This window comes from Oncorhynchus masou, chromosome 21, assembly GCF_036934945.1.
Source record: "Oncorhynchus masou masou isolate Uvic2021 chromosome 21, UVic_Omas_1.1, whole genome shotgun sequence".
NCBI lineage: Eukaryota > Metazoa > Chordata > Actinopteri > Salmoniformes > Salmonidae > Oncorhynchus > Oncorhynchus masou.
This window is the reverse complement of record NC_088232.1, coordinates 2,771,233-2,795,496: the sequence shown is the minus strand read 5'-3', so window position 1 is coordinate 2,795,496 and position 24,264 is coordinate 2,771,233. Positions and strand designations below refer to the sequence as shown.

At 44.2% G+C, this 24,264-nt stretch overlaps 1 protein-coding gene across 1 annotated transcript in view; it reads left to right on the top strand.

Moving 5' to 3' along the window:
* The window catches only part of LOC135507585 (F-box/WD repeat-containing protein 7-like), a 214,837-nt gene that overhangs the window by 1,225 nt on the left and 189,348 nt on the right, over nucleotides 1-24,264 (top strand). The gene's annotated exons all lie outside the window — the stretch shown is intronic.

The window sequence follows — 24,264 nt, the reverse complement described above, 5'->3', positions numbered from 1 at the left end:
GAAATTCGAGATTATCAAGCGAGGATAACAAATGCAACTCTTTCTTTGTAAATGTACAATTTCATAAAAAACATGCATAAAAACAAAAACCTGCTAACTATACATCTAGCTAATAAGGCAATATCTGCACACCTAGGCAAAACGTCCAAGCACAGTGAGTTCTCATATTGGCTAGTTATGTGTTTTTAAATTGACTGAAATAATATTGTTGTCACTTTAAGATTTTCTGTTTACGTAACCTGTATGGGTAACGTTGCAAACGTATCAAACTAGCCTAGATATAGCACCGGAATTGTTACAACAACTAGCCAAAGTGTGCACAGTCCATTTACAATGATGGGGAGCGAGAGATGGGTTAGGTTTGATGTGCGGTTTTGGGGTAACTACTGTTACCTTCCCAGTATCACGAACTGTCATACTTGCCACAGTGAATCAAGTAAACTAAACTATAGACTATAGGGTGTCATGTCGGCAATACCTGCATTTTCTTCTTATGTAATTACTATTGTCAAATGTATTATTGCCCTTCCTGTATGTGCCATTTTCCTTATGGAATGTACCGGATAACTCCTCTCTAACAACTGTAAGGATATGTGATGCAGCACTTAGGAATGTTAAACAAGACACCAGTTGAAAAGTTTCTCCCCTAACAAATCTGGGCCCCATGAATAGCCACCTATAGTTCCTCAAAATAAAGGTGTATGCCTATTACAATGCACTGTCCTGTAGGCAGGTACATACTGCTAGTCTCTACAGCCAGTTCCTTTCTTCTCAAGACTTGGTGCTGAGGGTTCTCATGTAATCTTGACAGTTCAGTGTGGTCCCTTTTTGTGTTGTCCCCTGCACAAGACAAAATAAAGTTAAATTAAACGTAGGAACGTAAGATAAAGGAAACCCTTTTCTTTTCCTGCTCAACAAATTCATTTCTTTTAACACTCCCTCTGTGCTCTCCTCTTGCTCTTTCTCCCTCAGTCCCTCTGTCTTCATAAGGCTTAGAGCCTCTCTGCTCTCTCCCTGCACAGTGAGTCCTCAATAACTCCTCGGAGCTCAAACCCTGCACTGACTAACAGAAGGGAAGAAGAGAGAGAGAGAGAGAGAGGTGGGAGGGAGAGAGAAAGCCCTTAAGGACTCCAAGAGATATATAAAACAATGCAGTACTCTTCTCTCTAATGAAAGCCAGGAAGTGGGACAACCGAAGGGTTTTTTCTCTCTGAATAACAGCTTTTTTCACACTGATTGTGGTGGTGATGGAGAATGTTGTTAAGAGATGAGTAGTGGAACACATTCATGTTCATTAATCCAAATTGTTTATGTGGACTGTCTGGCTGTTTCTTTGAGGGCCTCTGAAACTCTAAGCCTACGGGCCTGGTTATTAAATTGTCCACTCATTTAATACCCTTTGGTGTCAAGTGGTGATTTATCCAAGAGGGTTTGCATCATGCTCTTACAGCCATGCAAATAACAGATAACAAAATCATTGCTGCTGCTCTCACAGCATAAACACATGTACACACACGATTCTCAGTACAGTTTGTGCTTGGAATTACCAAGGTGATACTGCCTGTCGCTACTCAATAACAGATTAACCAACATCTTATACACACTAGTCATGTAATGTATAGCCTGACTCTTACTCACTTCAATGCCCGTGTGATTGCTTTGCGAGGTTGACCTCGTCAGGTGTTTTTTCTTTAGTCTATACCATTAATATTAGGTCATGAATATAGGCTATAGAAGTCTCCTTTTTATGGGAGTTGTAAAAGAGCAGGAGGAAAATGAACACATTTTGATTTGAATGAAATTCCCCTTTAATTACACATCTAGTGTGTGAGAAATGTACTCTCTAATGTGATGGTTTTGTATTGCTGCGGTTTGAAGTTTGCAAATAATAGATACAAATGAGTGATGCACCGATATGACATTTTTTGGCCGATATCCGATATTTTCCATGCCAAAAGAACGATACTGATGACCATTATTCAAAATTTTTGCTGCCTTTTTAAAAGCTTTCTAGTGTAGTTAACACACACACATGGACCCAGTGTTCTAAGACACTGCAGCTCTATGCAAGAGGCGGCACTACAGTCCCTGGTTCGAATCCAGGCTGTATCACATCCGGCCATGATTGGAAGTCCCATAGGGTGGCGCACAATTGGCCCAGCGTCATCCTGGTTTCGCCGGGGTAGGCCGTCATTGTAAATAAGAATTTGTTCCTAAAGTTTCTGATAGGCTTATTGACATAATTTGAGTCAATTCGAGGTGTACCTGTGGATGTATTTCAAGGCCTAACTTCAAACTCAGTGCCTCTTTGCTTGACATCATGGGAAAATCAAAAGCCAAGACCTCAGAAAATGTACAAACACCTGAAGGTATCACATGTACTATTGTTTGTACAGATGAACAAGTATAAACACCATGCAGCCATCATACCGCTCAGGAAGGAGACTCGTTCTGTCTCCTAGAGATGAACGTACTTTGTTGTGGAAAGTGCAAATCAATCCCAGAACAACAGGAAAGGATCTTGTGAAGATGCTGGAGGAAACGTGTACAAAAGTGTCTATATCCACAGAACCTGAAAGGCCGCTCAACAAGGAAGAAGCCATTGCTCCAAAACCGGCATTAAAAAAAAGCCAGAATATGGTTTGCAACTGCACATGGGGACAAAGATTGTACTTTTTGGAGAAATGTCCTCTGGTCTGATGAAACAAAAATAGAACTGTTTGGCCATAATGACCATTATTATGTTTGGAAGAAAAAGGGGGAAGCTTGCAAGCCGACGAACACCATCCCAACCGTGACGCACGAAGGTGGCATCATAATGTTGTGGGGGTACTTTGCTGCAGGGGGTACTAGTGCACTTCACAAAAGAAATTACATCATGTGGCAGGAAAATTGTGGGTATATTGACGCATTCTCTCAAGACATCAGTCAGGAAGTTGACGCTTGGTCACAAATGGGTCTTCCAAATGGACAATGACCCCAAGCATACTTCCAAAGTTGTGGCAAAATGGCTTAAGGACAACAAAGTCAAGGTATTGGAGTGGCCATCACAAAGCCCTGACCTCAATTCTATAGAAAATGTGTGAGCAGAACTGAAAAGGCATGTGCAAGCAAGGAGGCCTACAAACCTGACTCAGTTACACCAGCTCTGTCAGGAGGAATGGGCCAAAATTCACCCAATTTATTATGGGATGCTTGTGGAAGGCTACCCAGAACGTTGGACCCAAGTTAAAAAATTTGAAGGCAATACTACCAAATACTAATTGGGTGTATGTAAACTTCTGACCCACTGGGAATGTGATGAACGAAATAAAAGCTGAAATAAATCATTTTACTTTTATTCTGACATTTCACATTCTTAAAATAAAGTGTTGATCCTAACTGACTTTTTACTAGGATTAAATATCAGAAACTGTGAATAACTGAGTTTAATGTATTTGGCTAAGGTGAACATTTCCAACTTCAACTGTAAAAAGCTAGGTGTCATCTAAAATAACCCTAATTTATAACACTGTTCTTATTTGATTAATGGGTTGGATCGCCTTCAAACTAAAAGTATGGCATAATTCTATGATTTCACTGTCAATTACTTTTAATTTGAAGGCAAACCGCAAATTCCACTTTGCCTAATCCTTATTGTGGCTAGCTTCACAGCAGTTGAAGCTCGCTGGCTGCTTATAACGTTAGCTTTGGGCAGGGGGCATTATTTTGATGTTTGGATGAAAAACATACCCAAATGAAACTGCCTATTTCTCAGGCCCAGAATCTATGATATGCATATAATTGTCAGATTAGGATAGAAAACACTCAAGTTCCCAAAACTGTCAAAATATTGTCTGTGAGTATAACAGAACTGATATTGCAGGCGAAAACCTGAGGAAAATCCAACCAGGAAGTGCCTAAGAGAAACGAATCTTCCTGTTCCATTGCATGCCTTCCCTCCATTTTTAAAGGGATATCAACCATATTCCTTTCCCTATGGCTTCCACATGGTGTGAACAGTCTTTATACATAGTTTCAGGCTTTTATTCTGAAAAATGAGCGAGAACGATCACATCTGGATGGCTGGTTGCCAGCAGAGTTTTGCATGTGCAACAGCTTGGAGTAGACATTTTCTCTCTCAAATTGAAAAAGCTACGCTCCGGTTGAAATATTATTGATTAATTTATTGTAAAAACAACCTGAGGATTGATTATAAAAACGTTTGACATGTTTCTACGAACTTTACGGATACTATTTGTAATTTTCGTCTGCACGAGCCTGTGGATTTCTGAACAAAACGTTCCAATCAAATGGAGGTTTTTGGATTTAAAAATAATCTTTATCGAACAAAAGGAACATTTATTGTGTAACTGGGAGTCTCGTGAGTGCAAACATCCAATGATCATCAAAGGTAAGCAATTTTATATATTTTCTGACTTTCGTGAGGTGTCTACTTTGCTGCTAGCTGTTTAATGTTTTGTCTGCTGAGAGACATGTCCTAACATAAACGCTTGGACAGCTTTTGCCGTAAAGTAACAAGCTACGCTGTGTTTTGCTATATTGCACTTGTGATTTCATGAAAATTAAATATTTTTGATAATTTAATTTGAATTTGGCGCTCTGCAATTCAGCGGTTGTTGACAAATGATCCCGCTAACTGGATGGGTGCGCCAAGAAGTTAAGTAGCTGGCTAGCTATTTATTTTCATGATCTGAAGTTCAATTTCAATAGGCGAACAACAAGTGGCTACCTAGCTAATACTTACTCACAAGGATTCAAATCATTGCTAAGAATAATGAAAATGACAGCAGTTTCTACTGGTCATTGTTTTCAGGCTGGTGTATTGGTGCTAGCTAGCTACCCCAGAAGTTGCGGTCAAACAAATTATGCTTTATTACCAACACAGTATTGTAAACACATCATTCGTTTGTGGCCGGTGTTTGCTTGTTTGCAGACTTTTGTACAGCTTTGACAGTGCTACAATCTTTTTTGATACGCAAGACCCAAACAGCTTTCCATAGTATGCATGTCATGAAGCTAATAGCATCGATGCTATTAGTGTAACTCCGATAGGGCAATATCTGAAAAATAGCGCACTTGGTAGTGTTCGGCCAGTTGGCGAAAGCCAAAATCATCTACGACAGAGAACGTTTGATTTTCAAGGGCAATTAATTCCATTATCTTGGCTTTAACCTCTTGGAACTCCCCATCCCGGATCCGGGATCGTGACTAAAGCCTCAGGCTCATTAGCATAACGCAACGTTAACTATTTCTGAAAATCGCAAATAAAATGAAAATAATGCGTCTGCTCTCAAGCTTAGCCTTTTCTTAACAACACTGTCATCTCAGATTTTCAAAATATGCTTTTGAACCATAGAAATTGACTAATTTGTGTAAGAGTATGCAAAGCTAGCATAGCATTTTGAGTAGCATTTAGCACGCAACATTTTCACAAAAACCAGATAACCAAATAAATAAAATCATTTACCTTTGAAGAGCTTTTGATGATTTCAATGAGGAGACTCTCAGTTACATACCAAATGCGCAGTTTTTCCTGAAAGCGTCTGTGTGTAGGACATTTACATTACATTTAAGTCATTTAGCAGACGCTCTTATCCAGAGCGACTTACAAATTGGAGAAATCGTTCCGTTTTCTACATTGCGTCTGGCTACCGAAACGAACCGAAAATTCAGTCACCTACAACGTAAAACTTTTTCCGAATTAACTACATAATATCGACCGAAACATGGCAAACGTTGTTTGGAATCAATCCTCAAGGTGTTTTTTCACATATCTCTTCATTGATATGCAGTTTGTGGAAGCTTGCTTTCCTCTCTGTATCCCATGGAAAAATACTGGCAGCTGACTTTTGCGCACCAATTTCGGCGCAGGACACCGGGCGGACACCTGGTAAATGTGGTCTCTTATGGTCAATCTTCCAATGATCTGCCTACAAATACGTCACAATGCTGCAGACACCTTGGGGAAACGACAGAAAGGGCAGGCTCATTCCTCTCGCATTCACAGCCATATAAGGAGACAATGGAAAACAGAGCCTCAAAATTCCTGCTCATTTCCTGGATGCCGTCTCATCTTGGTTTTGCCTGAAGCTCACGTTCTAGGGCACGCACAGAAAATATCTTGGTAGTTCAGGACACGTCAGAGTGTTTTCTTTCGAAAGCTATCAATTATATGCATAGTCGAGCATCTTTTTTTGACAAAATATCTTGTTTAAAACGGGAACGTTTTTCATCCAAAAATGAAATAGCGCCCCCAGAGCATCAACAGGTTAATGGATTTCACCTTTTGAGTTGTCTCTCTGAAATGTTCTTGCTATTTCAAATGACTGCTCGACTTGTTGACTGCTTGATCCACATTGCAGACATTGTGGGCTAGGTTAGGAATGCTGTGTTGTCCGTGTTGTGCAACATTTTATGTGATGTGGGTACATGACGTAATGACGTTATCTAGGTATGCACTTCATGACATCGGTTTTGTACACCGGCGTTAAACTAGACGTCGGGCCACAACGATGTTGGCATTTTTAGCTAATATCGTCCGATTCCGATATGTTCACCAATATATTGTGCATCCCTAATACAAATGATATACTCACTCATGATATACTTCTGCCAGGTAAGCTTACTTTTCAGTTACTGTTTTAAGTGAAGATTTAGGTTAAAGTATTTCTGTCAACCCATAAGCCGGTTATCACATCAACTGGCTAAACATGGAGTGATAGACAAACGCGCACCAGACAGATGGACAATATTGCTGGAAATTACTTGGCAAAAATGTATTCGGTTTGACTAACCAGGGGTGAGAATGTTGTGGTGATTAGATGGTAGCTGGGAGCTTGCGATGTCTGATACTTGTGAGATTTGTTTTGCAGTGGAACATGCCCAGATTTGATTTTACTTTCAGAATTATTTGCGAGCTATTCATAGGTGGGCTGCGGGCTACGGTAGCTTGAGATCGACCTGACCCCTGTGACAGAGTGTTTGCATTCGAGCCCACAACAAAGAGCCTACTTGTTTTCCTGAGCTCAACCCTCCGTCGCTGTCTCTGCAGCTCTACAATTTGCAGGGATTGAAAAGTTATTTTGACGGCTGAGGACCAGGCAGCAGAACAGTGGTGGTTTGACGGTTCATATAATCCTTTATGATACGAGTCTGGCTCCTACAGGTTAAATATGATATACAATCTCAGTTTGAGGTAGCTGCAGTGTTTGCAGCGTAACGTATTTGGCAGATTCAGGTGGAAAGAATGTGTCTTGTTGTTTTAAGTTTGTCTCTCAATGAAGCTGTAACTGTTGGGTGGAAGTGGAACCTCCTTGGGCAAAACTATAGGGCCGTTCTTCTGGTAATGCTAGAAGGGGGCTTCAGTGAGGGAAAGGCCATTGTCACAAGACGTTTCACATTTAATTTAGGCCTGCCACACAATGGCATTCTTCGGGTTCTCAAATTACTTTGGTTCAGGTCAAGGGTGGCATTGATGGGTTTATGCATTAATGTCGTTTGCCAAAATTATTGAGGAACTACACATTGCTTTCGAGAACTATATTCCTAATGGATTATGAGTTGTAATGGCGATTTTCAGTTTCTTACCTCTTCCTACCTCTCACACTGAGGGATTTTCTCCACTCGCAGCTTTCCAGAATAAGGTCAGTGAAAACATTTGATAGAGAGCATTCATGCATCATGGATCTTCATAGACATTCACGGGCCTGCCTTTTTTATTTTATCTTTGTACATTTATTTTACTAGGCAAGTCAGTTAAGAACAAATTCTTATTTTCAATGACGGCCTAGGAACAGTGGGTTAACTGCCTGTTCAGAACGACAGATTTGTACCTTGTCAGCTCGGGGATTTGAACTTGCAACCTTTCTATTACTAGTCCAACGCTCTAACCACTAGGCTACCCTGCCGCCCCAGGGTAGCCTAGTGCCGTAAATGGAGGATGTAGCTAATGTTTCTCTTGCTTGTGTGGACAACCGGTTGGTTTCAGTAGGTTACAGATCCAGCCTTGGACTGCAGTCTTGTAGAAAGCATTCTATAATGCAAACACGTCTAATGGGTTTGTCTCGTGCTGACTGACCTTCTGGTACTATGGGTTAGAGAACATTTGCTGGAAGCAGGGGCCTATAGAATGTTGCCTTGCTCTAATGGTTTTGTCTTGCTGTGAGGTATGGCTTATCCACATTCTCTCAGTCACCCACGGCTGTTTCAGACGGTAGGATACTGACCCCTGGGCTCTGCTAAAAGCATTCTCATCCACGGCCCTGGCTTTGAAGTAGATGTTGCCACAACACCGGGGAGGTGAAAGGGGGCTTGGCAAAGGGTGTAGCTGTGTATCTCTGTTCTCTTGATGTGTAGGTGTCGTTTTATGTATGTGTGACTGAGACCATGGGGGCTTGCCTAGTGGAAAGACCGTTCGTCTTACCACTTCACTCCAATTTCCGAGTGAAGGCAGACTTTCTGAAAGCCGACTTTCTGATAAACGTATGTCAGAGGGGTCTCGCTAATCAAGAAGACCAGCTGGCTCTTGTGACTGCTCCAAGCCGACCATTGAACTGACTGAGGCGACCCTGGTGTGTCCTTCATACTGTAGACCGGTCTCCTGTGTGTCTTGGAAAAGTCGCCTCCAACAAACGGAATAGTCTACCTCTTTTAACTTTAGCCAGGCGACCCTGCCTGCCACGATGACATCCTCTCAGACCTAAGACTTTACAGGATCAAGGTGGAATGTTATTTTCTCCCCTCCACCTCTTCTCGTCTCATTTTTAAACCGTGGCGTCATGAAAGTTGGAGCAGGAGCATCATCCGTTCCACAGTAGGGCCCAGGCGACCTTTTTTCTCTGTCCCATTGTGAATGGCTTCATGCAGCTCCCTATCTGCGGTGGTGAGCGAGAAGGACCATGTAAATAATTCAGAGCCCTGCCATGCATGCCTCTCTGGGGCTGGGATCACTGAGGAGTCTACTAGCAAGGCAGCCTGTGCTTTGATGTGGGCTTCTGGTGTGAATACTAGCCTATGTATGGGACACAGTGAGTCAAGGGACTGGGGGAGGAGGGGGCGATTCTGATAGATACATCTCAGGATGATTACAACTGATAGAACAGTACATTTGATTTATTTATTAAAGGAATTTTCTATGAAGAGTATGCCGGGTTCTTTCTGACCACTGTGGTGAACCCCATGTGATAAGGAGATGTTATACTTGTAGATAAAGTATGATTTTTACAGTTCAAATGGCTTGTGCATTATTATCTTTCCCCATGACTTTCTAGAGGAGTTATTCATTTCAGGGCAAATGTAATTTCATAAGATGACGAAACAAAAATGGAAACGCATCATGCAACAATTTTCAAGGATTTTACTGAGTTACAGTTCATGTAAGAGAATCAGTCAATTTAAATATTTTATGGATTTCACACGACTGGGCATGGACGCAGCCATGGGTGGGCCTGGGAAGAGAACAGGCCTACCCACTTGGGAACCAAGCGCTCCTGTTGGCTGGGCCTGGCTCGCCAATCAGAACAAGTTCCCCGTAAAAGGGCTTTATTACAGACAGATATACTCCTCAGTTTCAGCTGCCCAGGTGGCTGGCCTCAGGTAAAGAAGCCGGATGTGGAGGGACTGGCTTTGTTAAAACGATTCTCTAAAATGAGGTAGGAGGCGGCTTATGGTAGAGAAATTAACATTAAATTCTCTGGCATCAGCTCTGGTGGACATTCCTGAAGTCAGCATGTCTATTGCCGGCTCCCTCAAAACTTGAGACATCTGTGGCATTGGGTTTTGTGATTAAACTGCACATTGTAGTGGGCTTTTATTGTCCCCAGCACAAGGTGTGTAATGATCATGCTGTCAGGTGGAAGGATTATCTGGACAAAGGAAAAATACACAACGAACAGGGATGTAAACAAAGTTTTGTGCGTATGGAACATTTCTGGGTTCTTTTATTTCAGCTCATGAAACGTGACCAACATTTTACATATTGTGTTTTATATTTTTGTTCAGTATAAATGGAGCCTCCTACCAGAACTTTAAACAAAGCAACATAAACAACTACAATTCTAGGAGTATTAGTCCATTTCACTGGGAATATTTATTTGATTCCTTAAAGATTTTCTTTTCCGCCCATTGCAGAGGCATCTGGAATTGGCCCACGAACATCAGTGAATCCAAATAATTTATTCATTGTTCTTCGTTGACACATTCAGGTTCTATTTCTAATGTAAGAGGGCAATACTTGGGCTGAAGAAAATCCTACTTAGCCAAAATGTGGGTCTATATTTGAAGAGGGCTGTGGTAGCTAGCTAGACATCGACGCTTGAGATGTGTTGAATGGACAACCCCCCCCCCCCCCGCTTTCCACCAACCCCGTTATAAAGAAAAATCTCTTTTTCCTATTCCCTCATTTCGCTGTTTGAGCGTTGTTTTGCCTCTCAAAGTTATCTAAAAGGATTACCTCCACAAGAGCGTTGGCAGTCTAATTCAATGGACCTCTGAAATGGGGTGAAAGGGAAACCACGGCATTGTCTTGCCTCTCGCCGGCCAGTGCTGCTGAGGTTTTCCTTTTGTTCTCTGCGCTTCTCTCTGGCATTGAACGTTTTCACAGTCCACAGTCTGTCTCAAAACAGCTGCACTGTCCCCATCCCCATAGAAATAGAATTACAACAGGAAACGCCAGACCATGCCAATGTGATGGGATAGAACACATGGGTTCACTTGATTCCTGTTCTAATACTTATTTCTATGCCATGATCCTTCTTTGACTGAAACACTAATGGGTTGAACACAATGTCTGTTCTAGTAACTATATTTCTATGCCTGGATGTCCCTTCCTGTGATCTTTCGGACAGGAAGCTGGCCCTCTCATCATTGGGAACAGACCTCGCCCAGACCAGGCTCATCCTGGTGTGGTGCCTTCTATGCCCCCTATGCTCTTCCTTTCCTGTCAGTGGATCTCTGGGATGTCTCTCTGTTCCTAAGTGCACTTCCCTCCCGACCAGCACTCTTGAGCTTGGAGCACCGCTGATTGTTTAAGCGAAGCAGGCAGCCCCTTCATGTCTCTCATGGTGCTATCAGTGTCTGTCTTGGTGGTGCACAATTACACTCTCCCCCCTTCCTCACCCCAGCCCCTGTCCTTAAAAGAAATCCCCACCACCCCTCTTTCTGAGGCTGAGGAGGGAGCAGGACGATATCCCCATGAAAGGAGGACCCCCCCCCCAGCTGAGGGCCTGTTCACATAGAAACGCCTGTCTTTGTGAATGGCGAGGCCTCCCTGACAAGCCCTGGTCAGAGACAGCAGGCCTCCCACCCTCCTCTACTGCAGGAAGCCTGGGCCCCACAGCGAGCTCCACAACGTGGTTTGCTCTGATGATTAACTCCAGAACTTGAAGGCTTTTTGTTTGGGTCTTTGCTCTTATGAAATACTGTTGGGTGTTCGAACGGTATTATTATTTTGTACTGTTGAAGCTCAGTTGCAAAAATTTCCACAAAATAAGGACAAAGCCAAATCTTAAAAAACGCTCACTCTTACTACACAGGTCTAGACTAGCTCTCATATTGATGTGATGTAACATCGAAACAACGACATTACAGATCTTGAAACATACCATGAAAAATTTAAACGGAGAGGAATGCCGACACCGTTTCAAATTCTCAGAAATTTCAGAGATCCTGTAATTACGTGTCTGTTGCGTTCCAAAGGGTGTATAGTGCAGTGGGCCTTTGTCAAAAGTAGTGCACTATATCGGGAATAGGGTGCCATTTGGAACACCTAAACTTTTTATTTATTTAAATCATGGTTGCTCTGCCCCACATTCCCCTCCCTGCGCACCATGAATTATTTACTGCTTATCAAAATTCTAAGCTGAGACCGGAGAGGCCTTGGTCGGATCTCACCTGATGAGAATGTTTCACAGTGTGAGGCACAGCAGGCCTCTTCTCACAGTCATTGACCGTGGCCACACACTCACTCTCTCTTCTGTAGTCTCAAGGAGGGGTAACTTAATTATGCCCTAGTGAAGGCGAGCCGGCCGCCGAGCCTGCTGGGTGATATAACACACAGTAACACGGCAGGGTCAGTGACATTGCGTAGTTAATACGCTACTGCAATGCTGCAGGCGTATTGCGCTGCAATGTAGCGTTATGTGGCTACACCCTGCTGCAATGTTATTGAGGACCTGCGAACGGGTCGACCAGCAGTGACGATATCTGGCCTAGCCCGTGTATGTGATTTGCAGGCTATGCTGGCAGAGATGGGCAGCTCAGTCAAAGTGCCTTAAGGTCTATTAGGGAGGATAATCCTCTAGGGAGAGTCCAGTCCAGCAGTGGAGAAGAGAGGACGACGTAGTCAGTATAAATATCACTATGTACCCCTCTTTCTCTCTCTCTCTCAATAATATATTACTCTATACCCCCCAACACCCAGACTTTCTGTAACGCATGGCAACCATCTGCTTTCCAGATTACTCTCCTTTCCACTACAAGGAAAGCCAGCCCGCAGAACGACAGGGCAAGCCAACACCATCTCAGGTTTTTTTCGACCAATACAGCAAACAACATAGTCGTGTGTCATCCCATGTTGCAATGGAATGTTACGTTGGTGGGAGAACCGCAACTTCATGCAGTGAACTCATTATCTTAGGGAAGCATTCAGTTCTTCAAAGAGGGGAGGTTAATGCGAACCTCTGTCCAGCATAGCTAGAATACAATGTTTTGGTAAGAAGTGTGCAATTGTTTCAAACTTGTATTAACCTCATGTATTTATAGCTGTAATATATTTTTGTTGATTTAAATAGTTGTCCTCACGGCACCGTTTGCAAACACACTGGTCTTAACGAGGCTCCCATTAATAAAAAAAAAAATTAGCAGGTTATTGAGATGGATGATTGCATTTAGTGTTTGACACTTTCCTAGGGTTTATAATTTTTTTTATTTCTGTTATTTTTCCAGGTAAGTTCCACCCCCCCAATCCTAAGTGTTTTCCTTGTAGTTCTACCCATGCTTTACCTTTGTCACCCCTGCCTTGTTTCAACCCCCCCCAATCTTATCTCCACTGGCTGGCAGTCGGTGGCCTCAGCAATTCAAAGAGGGAGGCTCTGCAGAGCTCAAGAATAACATGCTGTACCACTGAGCCCCCCCCGGGCAGGTCGAAGGTTTGTCTTTGTCATCCAGTGGGAAAGACTGACTCGTACCTGTTCTTTCCCCCTTTTGCTAACTCTGCTCTTCCCATCTTTAGTAACGGTTTTCCTCCCCCTTCAGGCAACATTTAGTGTTCCATTGTTTCTAGCTGCCTACAGCCCAGGTAATAAGGCGTGTGTCCCCAGCCGTTTGTCTACAGTGACCGTTCCCCTCGGCTGGCTGGCAGTCACCTCATGCAGCGTTTTAACTGTTCAAGAGGAACCGGGGGATGTGAAGCCAGTTAGTCTCATTGGAAGGAGTAGTGCTGTGTCTTTCTGTTTCCCCATAATGGGGGTTGCTATGCTGGCCGTGTCTGTCTTATCTCGGCGCTGCTCGCAAACCTGTTCTGTGTAGATTACCTCGTGCCATTGTCTATACATCCACCCCTTTGCACTGACAGACACACAGGCTAAACACTGTTGTCCAACGCAGCACTCTAATACGTTTGCCTTCTACAGCCACCGAATGGTCCGTTTCACCTTATTGGACAAAAAAACAAAACAAAGCGATTAATAGGCCTGTATGCTTTCTCTTGTGGCGTTTTGATTTGGCACACGCAAATGGTATAGGTATCAATCTGAGTCTGTTGTTAGTAGCCCATGTTTTGGTTATTTGGTTTCCTTTTAATTAATTTGCATCAGAGGGATGGACAAACAAAGCTCCAACAGATGACGCCAGTTGCCATATCACTGTTGCCATGGTAGCAGGTTCTTCTTGCCTCTCAATTTCCCCCATAATTTCCTCTGGGGTATAGCACCTTGTGTCACGGCTGCATTCTTTTCAACACACTTTGTATTCCACAGGCACCTCTGTAAACAAATCATTATCTGTGTAGACTAGCATGGCTTTGCCCAACTAACTACATCAAGTAATGGTCTCAAATGCCACCATATTCCCTATATTGGGCATATGGGGCTCTGGTTCATAGTAGTGTGCTATAAAGGGAATAGGGTGCCATTTTGGGACGCGAGCCATCCAGCTCTTAACAAGCCAGCTCGTCTATAGAGAAGAGGGCCTACTACACCGTCTCCGTCCCTAATTGCACGATGGACTATTTTTGATCAGAGCCCTTTGCGAGTAGGGAAGGTGCCATTTGGGATACATACAAATGAATAATGTGGCTGTTGGGACTAGAGACCTCCTCGCTCTTCTGGCGAGTGAGTGTGTGTGTGTGTGTGTGTGAGAGAGAATTGAGCTACTTCCCATAGCAATAGTCAATGTAGCCTAAATGGTTTATGACTTTTTCATAAGCACAACAACACGTACAGTTGTTGGATACCAGCGTACACAAACCTACCTGTATTGTTTATGAATGTAAGGCCTACCAATGAATCCTTTGTTGGGTCCACCTCCCGTTTGAATAAATCAACTTCCTCCTGTTAATTTTGTTTTACAGCCACCTTTGTCTATGCTTCCCATTCTTTACTTCGGTTTTCTCATTTTACTTTCGGTTTTGTACTCCAGCTGAAAATACCATATTTGGGGTTATTGAAAATATATAAAACAGCGTTTTTATATAAGGTTGAGGCTGTATCCAGATTTTTATTCTGGCATTTTATTACCGGCTTGGTACACAAGGGGTCGCCAAAAAGCCCATTGGGCATCTATTACTTGAATGCTAACAAAAGTAGCACAAGTAATAGTGAATTTCGATGGCGGCTGCAAGCTAAATATGCTAACGAGTGCCAACAAAAATAAACTAATTCCAAAGAAAGGCAATCCATCTCATAAAGTTATATCTACTGAACAAAAATGTAAATGCAACAATTTAAACGGTTTTACTGAGATACAGTTCATATAAGGACATCAGTCAATAGGACCTAATTTATTTATTTCAAATCTATGGATTTTCACATGACTGGGGAGCCAGGCCCAGCCAATCAGAATTACTTTTTTTCCCCCCACAAAAGGGCTTTTATTAAAGACACAAATACTTCTGTTTCAGGCCGGTTGGAAGTACTGAAAAATGATCTAAAATGGGGGCGGCTTATGGTAGAGAAATGAACATTCAACTCTCTAGCAACAGCTCTGGTGGACATTCCTGCAGTCAGCATGCCAATTGCACACTCCCTCAACTTGAGATATCTGTGACGTTGTGTGACTCAGCTGCACATTTTTATATGGCCTTTTGGTGTCCCCAGCACAAGGTGCACCTGTGTGATATTCATGCTATTTAATCCGGTTCTTGATATGCCACACCTGTCAGGTGGATGGATTATCGTGGCAAAGGATAAATTCTCGCTAACAGGGATGTTGACACATTTGTGCACAACTTTTGAGAGAAATAAGCTTTTTGTATGGTCTATTTCTGGGGTCTTTTATTTCAGCTCATGAAACATGGGACCAACATTTTACATTTCACAGACTGCAGGAAAACCCCTGAAATCAAATTAGAAATTTCTACGACTTACATGGTGGAGGAACGTATTGTCTGTAGCCTACTGTACACGGTGGAGGAACGTATTGCCTGTAGCCTACTGTACACGGTGGAGGAACGTATTGCCTGTAGTCTACTGTACACGGTGGAGGAACGTATAGCCTGTAGTCTACTGTACAAGGTGGAGGAACGTATTGCCTGTCTGTAGTCTACTGTACACGGTGGAGGAACGTATTGCCTGTAGTCTACTGTACACGGTGGAGGAACGTATTGCCTGTAGTCTACTGTACACGGTGGAGGAACGTATTGCCTGTAGTCTACTGTACACGGTGGAGGAACGTATTGCCTGTATCCTTCTGTACACGGTGGAGGAACGTATTGCCTGTAGTCTACTGTACACGGTGGAGGAACGTATAGCCTGTAGTCTACTGTACACGGTGGAGGAACGTATTGCCTGTCTGTAGTCTACTGTACACGGTGGAGGAACGTATTGCCTGTAGTCTACTGTACACGGTGGAGGAACGTATAGCCTGTAGTCTACTGTACACGGTGGAGGAACGTATTGCCTGTCTGTAGTCTACTGTACACGGTGGAGGAACGTATTGCCTGTCTGTAGCCTACTGTACACGGTGGAGGAACGTATTGCCTGTCTGTAGTCTACTGTACACGGTGGAGGAACATATTGTCTGTAGTCTACTGTACACGGTGGAGGAACATATTGTCTGTAGTCTACTGTACACGGTGGAGGAACGTATTGCCTGTAGTCTACTGTACACGGTGGAGGAACGTATTGCCTGTAGTCTACTGTACACGGTGGAGGAACGTATTGTCTGCCTGTAGCCTACTGTACACGGTGGAGGAACGTATTGTCTGTCTGTAGTCTACTGTACACGGTGGAGGAACGTATTGCCTGTAGTCTACTGTACACGGTGGAGGAACGGATTGTCTGTAGTCTACTGTACACGGTGGAGGAACGTATTGCCTGTAGTCTACTGTACACGGTGGAGGAACGTATAGCCTGTAGTCTACTGTACACGGTGGAGGAACGTATTGCCTGTAGTCTACTGTACACGGTGGAGGAACGTATAGCCTGTAGTCTACTGTACACGGTGGGGGAATGTATTGTCTCTCTGTAGTCTACTGTACATGGTGGAGGAACGTATTGTCTGTAGTCTACTGTACACGGTGGAGGAACGTATTGCCTGTAGTCTACTGTACACGGTGGAGGAACGTATAGCCTGTAGTCTACTGTACACGGTGGGGGAATGTATTGTCTGTCTGTAGTCTACTGTACACGGTGGGGGAACGTATTGCCATTAGTCTACTGTACACAGTGGAGGAACGTATTGCCTGTAGTCTACTGTACACGGTGGAGGAACGTATTGTCTGTAGTCTACTGTACACGGTGGAGGAACGTATTGCCTTTAGTCTACTGTACACGGTGGAGGAACATATTGTCTGTAGTCTACTGTACACGTTGGAAGAACGTATTGCCTGTAGTCTACTGTACACGGTGGAGGAACGTATTGTCTGTAGTCTACTGTACACGGTGGAGGAACGTATTGCCTGTAGTCTATTGTACACGGTGGAGGAACGTATTGTCTGTCTGTTGTCTACTGTACACGGTGGAGGAACGTATTGTCTGTAGTCTACTGTACACGGTGGAGGAACGTATTGTCTGTCTGTAGTCTACTGTACACGGTGGAGGAACGTATTGTCTGTCTGTAGTCTACTGTACATGGTGGGGGAACGTATTGCCATTAGTCTACTGTACACGGTGGAGGAACGTATTGCCTGTAGTCTACTGTACACGGTGGAGGAACGTATTGCCTGTCTGTAGTCTACTGTACACGGTGGAGGAACGTATTGTCTGTGTGTAGTCTACTGTACACGGTGGAGGAACGTATTGTCTGTCTGTAGTCTACTGTACACGGTGGAGGAACGTATTGTCTGTAGTCTACTGTACACGGTGGAGGAACGTATTGCCTGTAGTCTACTGTACACGGTGGAGGAACGTATTGCCTGTAGCCTACTGTACACGGTGGGGGAACATATTGCCTGTAGTCTACTGTACACGGTGGAGGAACGTATAGCCTGTAGTCTACTGTACACGGTGGGGGAATGTATTGTCTCTCTGTAGTCTACTGTACATGGTGGAGGAACGTATTGTCTGTAGTCTACTGTACACGGTGGAGGAACGTATTGCCTGTAGTCTACTGTACACGGTGGAGGAACGTATAGCCTGTAGTCTACTGTACACGGTGGGGGAATGTATTGTCTGTCTGTAGTCTACTGTACACGGTGGGGGAACGTATTGCCATTAGTCTACTGTACACAGTGGAGGAACGTATTGCCTGTAGTCTACTGTACACGGTGGAGGAACGTATTGTCTGTAGTCTACTGTACACGGTGGAGGAACGTATTGCCTTTAGTCTACTGTACACGGTGGAGGAACATATTGTCTGTAGTCTACTGTACACGTTGGAAGAACGTATTGCCTGTAGTCTACTGTACACGGTGGAGGAACGTATTGTCTGTAGTCTACTGTACACGGTGGAGGAACGTATTGCCTGTAGTCTATTGTACACGGTGGAGGAACGTATTGTCTGTCTGTTGTCTACTGTACACGGTGGAGGAACGTATTGTCTGTAGTCTACTGTACACGGTGGAGGAACGTATTGTCTGTCTGTAGTCTACTGTACACGGTGGAGGAACGTATTGTCTGTCTGTAGTCTACTGTACATGGTGGGGGAACGTATTGCCATTAGTCTACTGTACACGGTGGAGGAACGTATTGCCTGTAGTCTACTGTACACGGTGGAGGAACGTATTGCCTGTCTGTAGTCTACTGTACACGGTGGAGGAACGTATTGTCTGTGTGTAGTCTACTGTACACGGTGGAGGAACGTATTGTCTGTCTGTAGTCTACTGTACACGGTGGAGGAACGTATTGTCTGTAGTCTACTGTACACGGTGGAGGAACGTATTGCCTGTAGTCTACTGTACACGGTGGAGGAACGTATTGCCTGTAGCCTACTGTACACGGTGGGGGAACATATTGCCTGTAGTCTACTGTACACGGTGGAGGAACGTATTGCCTGTAGTCTACTGTACACGGTGGAGGAACGTATTGCCTGTAGCCTACTGTACACGGTGGAGGAATGTATTGTCTGTAGTCTACTGTACATGGTGGAGGAACGTATTGCCTGTAGTCTACTGTACACGGTGGAGGAACGTATTGCCTGTAGTCTACTGTACATTGTGGAGGAACGTATTGTCTGTGTTGTAGTCTACTGTACACGGTGGAGGAACGTATTGTCTGTCTGTAGTCTACTGTACACGGTGGAGGAACGTATTGTCTGTCTGTAGTCTACTGTACACGGTGGAGGAACGTATTGTCTGTAGTCTACTGTACACGGTGGAGGAACGTATTGTCTGTCTGTAGTCTACTGTACACGGTGGAGGAACGTATTGTCTGTAGTCTACTGTACAAGGTGGAGGAACGTATTGTCTGTAGTCTACTGTACACGGTGGGGGAACGTATTGCCTGTAGTCTACTGTACACGGTGGAGGAACGTATTGTCTGTAGTCTACTGTACACGGTGGAGGAACGTATTGCCTGTAGTCTACTGTACATGGTGGAGGAACGTATTGCCTGTAGTCTACTGTACATGGTGGAGGAACGTATTGCCTGTAGTCTACTGTACACGGTGGAGGAACGTATTGTCTGTAGTCTACTGTACACGGTGGGGGAACGTATTGCCTGTAGTCTACTGTACACGGTGGGGGAACGTATTGCCTGTAGTCTACGGTGGGGGAACGTATAGCCTGTAGTCTGCTGTACACGGTGGGGGAACGTATTGCCTGTAGTCTACGGTGGGGGAACGTATTGCCTACTGTACACGGTGGGGGAACGTATAGCCTACTGTACACGGTGGGGGAACGTATAGCCTACTGTACACGGTGGGGGAACGTATAGCCTACTGTACACGGTGGGGGAACGTATAGCCTACTGTACACGGTGGGGGAACGTATAGCCTACTGTACACGGTGGGGGAACGTATAGCCTACTGTAAGTGGCACTTCACATTTTTACATGGAAAATGGTTGAGGATTTTTGTACAATATTCACAACATATTGACACAATTACAATCTTTTTTAAATCTAATTTCCGATATGTGGGAAATGTTATTTGTGTAAAAATGTATTAGCAAGCAGCAGATTAAATAAAGTTAATTATTTCCGTTTTAGCTTGCTCACTAACTTGCTAGGTTTAGGATATTTACTAGCCCATACCAGCTATTGTTGATCGCTGTTGAATGTCTCGTAGACACACAATTCGCCCGCTTCATTCTCACAAAAGTTTTCCATTTACAGTGTGATGCTCACCGCAGGGTGTTTTGGTTTATTATTTTTTTGTAGAGAACCTCAAACTCAACAATATAATAACATTTTATTTTTACTGCTGGAGTTACGTTGGTAACCAGTTTATAATCGCAATAAGGCACCTCTGGGGATTGTGGTATATGACCAATATAACACGGCTAAGGGCTGAATCCAGGCACTCTGCATTGTGTGCTTAACAGTCCTGAGCCTTGGTATATTGGCCATATACCACACCCCATCTGGTCTTACTGCTTCTTTTTGTTTTTTTTTATTGCATTGAGAAATGGGTGCTACATTGCCTTTTTTAAGTCGTGTTACTCCTCACCTCTTGCACTAATATAAAAGCAGGCCTACGTCTAGAGCTCTAGCTCTGTTGCTTGTTGTGTTGTGAATTGACGTTGAAGCACACTCGCTAGTCCAGGACTTCATATCGAGATGCCAGGCCACCCACTGTTCAGGATCTCCCTTAGATCGCAGCATCACAGAGCCTCCAGTTTGTTGCATGGCCACTTTAATCTGCTCTCTCCTTTCATCTCTGTGGGGTAGTAGACATCAGCGTAGAGCAGCACTACTAATCAGGTCATTTCTGATGAGCTGTAGCGCAGATCAACACCCATCGGATTTTGGTTTCTTCTCTCCAGTGTTTGACATTCTGGCAAGAGAATGTGGTGTATGATCTGAAACTCAATTTGAGGGATGTGTGTGTTTGTCAGTCTCCTGAAGTAGTGTCATTTGTCAATTGAGGTTCTTTTCATCCAAGAAATACACATTCACTCCTGCATATCATTTGACGGGTAGTTAGAAGGGATTTTTGTTCACCTGTGCTCTGTGGCTGTAGTCGGAGCACTGTGGCATGTCTAACATCAGGCGTCGGATGAGTGATCAGATGATTAGCAATATTAGCATAATCCTATTATTGATGTGGAGTTGAGCGCCTTCGCGTTATTGAGGTTCTAACCGTTGCTCATTGCAGAAGGGCTGGATAATCTCCCCCCATTGTCTCCCTGGGTGGGCTGTGCCACACATTCATTAGGGCCCAAACGGAACAGCCCACCTCTGTATTGGGGGTCCATACAGGGTCCAGGTCCCCAACAATATCACGCTATAAGGCAACTGACTAAGCTTCTCCCGGTTCTCTCATTTTGACTGACGCGGGAAGTAAAAAAAAAAAGCATAGGAAAGCATAGGAACTTATGAACGGTGTAAAGAGTGCATAATCTTTAACTTTATTTATTTTTATTTTTTTACACTGACACAAGTCTAATTTTTTATATTAGAAGATTAAGCGAGCCAATAGGATTATCGGCTTAGACACAGTGGCAGCTTTGTCAGACCCTGACTGGTATGACTTTTGCTTTCAACCCTTCATTGTTCCCAACCAAGTGGATCGATAGCCATTGACTTGCTACAACCAGGACAGGAAAAAATGTATTTTGAGGCTATATTACTATGCCTTGTGTGTGCGCAAACACCCCACTCAAGTCACTTAAGTGTTTCTCTGCACCACTCTACCCCAGACCATCTGATTAAGGGGTATTATGCAGTCCCAGACTAGTCCCAGAGAACTGAGACCAAGGGAGCTGACTGAAGACAAAGCCCTCACCCCTTAATGCTCTCATTTGAGGGGGGACGTATGTTCAGAAGAGCCCATGCCTGGCCACTGCCCGGTGTATCGTAACTCATTTTCTTGTCACTGTAGAGACCGCTGTCCTTTTATGTAGGGGGTTATAGCTGGCCTCTTGTGTTTCACAGGGGGTACCACCCAAATGGCATTGGCACCCTATTCCCTACACCCTATTGCCCATTTGGGAAGCCCCCAGTGGAGACCACAGAGTTCTGGGTAGGCTTGGACAATACACCGTATACCAGGGGATTTTGAAGTACTGACAACCCTAGTTCCGGGTACACACACCTGGTACAGACGTACAGACAGATGGACGGACGGACAAGACAAGACACACCCACCCGGTACCTCTGGGGCAGAAGTCTCTCAGTGAGCTGGAGGACGGCAGCCTGCATAGCTTTGGCTGGGAAAAGTATGCTGTGCAGCATAGGACAGTCCCTAAAAGAATGTGTTTCGGTGAAATAGTTTTTTTGCACAATAGTTTATCCGTCAGTGACAGCAGCTGTCTGGGCTCCCTCTGCAGCACAGTGTGGAACACACTGTGTTTATTGGGTCTTCTAAACTTATGGGCACAATATTTCTTTATTGCCATGCTTTGATAAGCATAATGTGCACTCTGATATTAGCCTAATCCAATTTGCCTCAATTATCACTTCTATGCAATCATAGAAGTGCCCATCTATAAAATGCCCATCTATAAAATGCTTATATCTGATAGTTGAAAGTCGGACCGTTCCACTTGGAATGTTAAGTAGCGAATGTGACTCGAGCCCTATGGTTAGATGTCTTCCCCTATAGCCTGTTCTGCTGCTGTACCATTATCTACCGTTTTGGAACAGGCTCCAGTATTCTCTCGACAACCCTCAGGAAGACTAGCTTCTTCTTCCGCAAAAACTAATGGGGATCCCAAAAAGGCAATAAGGAGGGATCTGGCTTTTCAACATCCAAAGGCCCTTGGAAACACCAGCTTTACAATGACGGCCAAACCCGGACCACACTGAGCCGTCCTATGGGACTCACAATCACGGTCAGATGTGATGCAGCCTGGATCTGACCAGGGACTGTAGTGACACCTCTTGCACTGAGATGCAGTGCCTTGGACCACTGCGCCACTCGGGAAATGAATGAAGTATTCCATGTATGTAGCGACACATTGTTTGACACGTTGTTCTACCGCGACTATCTGTGATTGCATAGTCCTTGCTGTGCGAACGAGGACAGCACAGCTATAAAAATAAAGAGATGATAATTCAGGAGGCTAGTCAGCTAGGGCTACATGCTGCCACTGCCGGACTTCCGGCTGTGCGACCCTCCTCTCTAGTTTGTGTCTTATCTGGATGCGCTTGCCTCCCCTTGCCCTTAGACCAGAGGCAGAGCCGGGAGAGGCTAATCCCAAGCCCAATGCTATTAGACTTCCCAGCTGGACTACTCCTCTGCAGACACAGGGTTCAAATACTAATCCAAATCTTTCATGAACTTTGGGCATTTGCCTAGGGTGCCAGATGGGTGGCGTTTTCCGTTTTGGGACTATGCAATTCATCCAGTAAGCCAGGCAAGCTCAATCAAGCACAGAGAAGGTATTTGAAATGATTTTGAAGAGTATTTGAACCCAGGTCCTGCTCCGTTTCTCTCCTCTGGGCCCAGCAGGTGGCTATAGGTCTCGGGATTCAGCCCCCGTTCTTTCGCAAGAGCCACTCGAACACAGAGTGCAGAGGCTTGTATTGGTAAGGAAGTGAAGCGGCTGGAGGTCTGTGTTGGAACATGATGTATGTCAGTGGGAAGCAGTTTTAAATCACCTCCCATCGCGGTTGCTTGATTTGGGTCGTTATGTATGTTGGGTTCTCTCTCAGCTATCTGGCATTACATGTCAACAGCCAGGAATCTGTACCTTATATTTTTGATGATGCGAATGACAGAAGAAATGACTGTCGTCAAACACTGAGTCTTCTATTGGCCTCTGCACAGCCTAGCGGTTAATAGCATTGAGCCATTAACTGAAAGGTCGCTGGTTCAAATCCCAGAGCTGACTAGGTGAAACATCTTGTCCGTGCCCTTGAGCAAGCCACTTAACCCTAATTTGCTCTGGATAAGAACGTCTGCTAAATAACTCCAATGTTGTCATTCACAGTTCTTGTTGGTGTGTATGATGTAGTGAGACACATCCAGGCTGCGTTGCATCCGGCCGTGATTGTAAGTCCCATAGGGGGGCGCACAATTGTCACAGCGTTGGCCGGGGTAGGCCGTCGTAGTTAAGAACAAAATACTTATTTACTGACTTGCCTTGTTAAATAAAAAAAACACAAGGCTTAACTGGCCTAGTGTTTGGCCCTGCTTGAATATGATTGAATTGTAGCTTCTGGCGTTGGACTATGGATGTATGAGCTGCATAGCGGGACTATGTGAAACTCTCTTTATACCAAAAGGAATAGTCTCCTATGGTGAGGACAGGTCACCAGAATTGAGTTGCAAAATGTACTGCTTATTCCCTCCTGATCCCGGGATCCTCAATCCGGGATTTCAGGAAAACCAGGAATTGATTGAAAGTTCCCGGAATGTTGTTACCCTACACCAGAATGAACAGGGCAAGTAGTGTGTCTAAACAGGAACTGTATGTGCTAGCTTTGAGGTAGGCCTACAGTAATAATAGTCTGTCAGGTGTCCTGTAGTCCTTGGACTCTGTTCCCTTCAAATTACATTTCTGTT